Source organism: Siphateles boraxobius, unplaced genomic scaffold (genome assembly GCF_051911475.1).
Source record: "Siphateles boraxobius isolate OS27281-9 unplaced genomic scaffold, OSU_SipBor_1 61, whole genome shotgun sequence".
Classification (NCBI taxonomy): Eukaryota; Metazoa; Chordata; class Actinopteri; order Cypriniformes; family Leuciscidae; genus Siphateles; species Siphateles boraxobius.
This window is the reverse complement of record NW_027509188.1, coordinates 9,070,020-9,074,621: the sequence shown is the minus strand read 5'-3', so window position 1 is coordinate 9,074,621 and position 4,602 is coordinate 9,070,020. Positions and strand designations below refer to the sequence as shown.

The window sequence follows — 4,602 nt, the reverse complement described above, 5'->3', positions numbered from 1 at the left end:
TTGTGTCAATAATCGTCAAGCACAGGTGACTTAGTGGGAGGGGGCCCCCAAATCAAATTCTGCTTAGGGCCCCCAAAAGGCTCGGGCCGGCTCTGCCCGAACCGAAGCAAACAGCAGACAGCAGGAGCGGAAGAAGAATCAAGAATGACAGCTCATTAGTTATGCAACATTCAACGATCTAATAGGAAAATTCAACTGCAGTAGCCACTATTCAACCTGAAGAGGGCAGCACTCAAACGTGTTTACAGCATATATTGTAGAATTAAAACACTTTATACCCCAAAATGTTAAAATATACTAGAATCAATGAACAGCACTAATAAACCCCCAGTTTTACAGATCATTAACTAACAAAAAAGTTGTTTTAGGGTTTAGTTGCCCTTTAATAACAAAAAAATATTTTTTGTCTATCTAGTAATTTTTCCACTTATTTCAAATTAAATTCATTTTTATTAAGTTGTATTTTGACAGGATTTGATTTCAGAGGAAGGGTTCTGACTCAAATAAGTGGATAAATTACTTAAAAAATACATTTTTCAAATTAAATTCATGATTTTTATTTAGTTCAGTCAGAACCTCCTCAGAGAAGGGAGAAAATATTGTTTTATTTTTGGGTGAACCATTCCTTCGAAACTTAACACAATTTCCTTCAAAATATTGCTTTGACTTTAATTTTATGAATAAAACAAACACAAAATTAAATAATATTTGCCAGAGTTCTTACATGTACCTTTCTCTGCCTTCAGCATGGCAACTCCAACTCCTCCAATTCCAACTCCTCCAACTCCAACTCCTCCAACTCCTCCAATTCCAACTCCTCCAACTCCAACTCCTCCAACTCCAACTCCTCCAACTCCAACTCCTCCAATTCCAACTCCTCCAATTCCAACTCCTCCAACTCCAACTCCTCCAATTCCTCCAATTCCAACTCCTCCAACTCCTCCAATTCCAACTCCTCCAACTCCAACTCCTCCAATTCCAACTCCTCCAATTCCAACTCCTCCAACTCCAACTCCTCCAATTCCAACTCCTCCAATTCCAACTCCTCCAACTCCTCCAATTCCAACTCCTCCAACTCCTCCAATTCCAACTCCTCCAATTCCAACTCCTCCAATTCCAACTTCTCCAACTCCTCCAACTCCAACTCCTCCAACTCCAACTCCTCCAATTCCAACTCCTCCAACTCCAACTCCTCCAATTCCAACTCCTCCAACTCCAACTCCTCCAACTCCAACTCCTCCAATTCCAACTCCTCCAATTCCAACTTCTCCAACTCCAACTCCTCAAACTCCAACTCCTCCAACTCCTCCAATTCCAACTCCTCCAACTCCAACTCCTCCAACTCCAACTCCTCCAATTCCAACTCCTCCAACTCCAACTCCTCCAATTCCAACTCCTCCAACTCCAACTCCAACTCCAACTCCTCCAATTCCAACTCCTCCAATTCCAACTCCTCCAACTCCAACTCCTCCAATTCCTCCAATTCCAACTCCTCCAACTCCAACTCCTCCAATTCCAACTCCTCCAACTCCAACTCCTCCAATTCCAACTCCTCCAACTCCTCCAATTCCAACTCCTCCAACTCCAACTCCTCCAATTCCAACTCCTCCAATTCCAACTCCTCCAACTCCAACTCCTCCAACTCCAACTCCTCCAATTCCAACTCCTCCAACTCCTCCAATTCCAACTCCTCCAATTCCAACTCCTCCAATTCCAACTCCTCCAACTCCTCCAATTCCAACTCCTCCAATTCCAACTCCTCCAACTCCAACTCCTCCAACTCCTCCAATTCCAACTCCTCCAACTCCAACTCCTCCAATTCCAACTCCTCCAACTCCTCCAATTCCAACTCCTCCAATTCCAACTCCTCCAATTCCAACTCCTCCAATTCCAACTCCTCCAACTCCAACTCCTCCAACTCCTCCAATTCCAACTCCTCCAATTCCAACTTCTCCAATTCCAACTTCTCCAACTCCAACTCCTCCAACTCCAACTCCTCCAACTCCTCCAATTCCAACTCCTCCAACTCCAACTCCTCCAATTCCAACTCCTCCAACTCCAACTCCTCCAACTCCTCCAATTCCAACTCCTCCAACTCCAACTCCAACTCCTCCAATTCCAACTCCTCCAATTCCAACTCCTCCAACTCCAACTCCTCCAATTCCAACTCCTCCAACTCCAACTCCTCCAATTCCAACTCCTCCAACTCCAACTCCTCCAATTCCAACTCCTCCAACTCCAACTCCTCCAACTCCAACTCCTCCAATTCCAACTCCTCCAATTCCAACTCCTCCAACTCCAACTCCTCCAATTCCAACTCCTCCAACTCCAACTCCTCCAATTCCAACTCCTCCAACTCCAACTCCTCCAATTCCAACTCCTCCAACTCCAACTCCAACTCCTCCAATTCCAACTCCTCCAACTCCAACTCCTCCAATTCCTCCAATTCCAACTCCTCCAACTCCAACTCCTCCAATTCCAACTCCTCCAACTCCAACTCCAACTCCTCCAATTCCAACTCCTCCAACTCCTCCAATTCCAACTCCTCCAACTCCAACTCCTCCAATTCCAACTCCTCCAATTCCAACTCCTCCAACTCCAACTCCTCCAACTCCAACTCCTCCAATTCCAACTCCTCCAACTCCTCCAATTCCAACTCCTCCAATTCCAACTCCTCCAATTACAACTCCTCCAATTCCAACTTCTCCAACTCCTCCAACTCCAACTCCTCCAACTCCAACTCCTCCAACTCCTCCAACTCCAACTCCTCCAACTCCAACTCCTCCAACTCCAACTCCTCCAATTCCAACTCCTCCAATTCCAACTCCTCCAATTACAACTCCTCCAATTCCAACTTCTCCAACTCCTCCAACTCCAACTCCTCCAACTCCAACTCCTCCAACTCCTCCAACTCCAACTCCTCCAACTCCAACTCCTCCAACTCCAACTCCTCCAATTCCAACTTCTCCAACTCCTCCAACTCCAACTCCTCCAACTCCAACTCCTCCAACTCCTCCAATTCCAACTCCTCCAACTCCTCCAATTCCAACTCCTCCAAGTCCAACTCCTCCAATTACAACTCCTCCAATTCCAACTTCTCCAACTCCTCCAACTCCAACTCCTCCAACTCCAACTCCTCCAATTCCAACTCCTCCAACTCCAACTCCTCCAACTCCTCCAATTCCAACTCCTCCAATTCCAACTCCTCCAATTCCAACTCCTCCAACTCCAACTCCTCCAATTCCAACTCCTCCAACTCCTCCAATTCCAACTCCTCCAATTCCAACTCCTCCAACTCCTCCAATTCCAACTCCTCCAATTCTAACTCCTCCAAGTCCAACTCCTCCAATTCCAACTCCTCCAATTCCAACTTCTCCAACTCCTCCAACTCCAACTCCTCCAACTCCAACTCCGCCTGCATTTCTGACTTGCAAGTGTGTTGCAACCAAGTTGAGCCAGCGAGCCCAGAGCTTCACCAAGGGACGGAAAATTGACATTGCACGATTCAAAACCCAATGTCTGAGTGCCCTTTCTGACGGGTCAAAAACTTTTTTAAATAAAAAAGATGGATTTACCCCAGAGTTCGAGGAGGGGGTAAGCACGTTCTTCAGAAATACACGATATCCAATTCATACGGACAGATCTATTTGTTTGTTGGCCCTGGGACCTTGAAATTCAAAACCGTTCCACTCGACATCACAGAGGAGGCAGTGATGCAGGCCAAACATGCCCTGTGTCCGGCTTCCCCACTGATGAGTGGTGAAGAAAACGACATTTTTTCACAGGGAGGATACCTCAGCCTCCAGGGGACGATCACAGAAGTGAGTATATTTTCTATCCGTCTAATACATTTTGCAGTATCTAATATAATGTACTAAATTGACATCATTACCTCCTCATCATCCAGTTACAAGTTGCCTAAAACAGGAAATTTAATACAAAATTAACAGTGATAAAGTGATAATGACCGCAATACCTGTGCCAAATTCACTTATATTGCTAATTTTGTATTTGTGAGCTGAATAGTCTCAAAAACATATTAAATCAATTACAACATTGTATTATATAAATTTTGAAATAGTTTGTGCATCTAATGGGTGATTCAAAGTTGTCAAAGTTGTGAAAATGTCCAGAATGTCCAGAACTGTATTATACTCACCCATAAATTTAATTTTTCCAGTTGCGTGGCGTGAGGATGACCCGCACAAACGTCCCCATTCTGGACATGCAGCTCCAGTGTGGAGGGAAGTCCTTAGATGTGTCGCTGTGGAGGGATGAGGCGTTGACTGACCTCTACGTGCGGGATGAGGTCGTGCTCACACACCTTCGTCCCTGCATTTTCACGAACGGCCAGGGAAAACTCCACTCCTCAGCCTACACGTCTGTGCAGGTACATAATGCACAACACTACTGCTGCCATAGTTTACACTGCAACAGAGGATTTACAAACATATTTTGGAGATGTAAATCTACATTTCAATTAATAAATATCACATGAACAAAAGCATAACTGTTCAGAATATCAGCATGACTGTAATCTGATAATAGACTAGAATTGTAAGTGTGTTTTCTAATACAACAGGTCAATAAACAAGAATTTAA

At 44.8% G+C, this 4,602-nt stretch overlaps 1 pseudogene; it reads right to left on the bottom strand.

The window, feature by feature from the left end:
• Nucleotides 1-211: 211 nt before the first annotated feature.
• On the bottom strand, nt 212-3,497 carry LOC143718546 (uncharacterized; annotated as a pseudogene).
• Nucleotides 3,498-4,602: the final 1,105 nt, after the last annotated feature.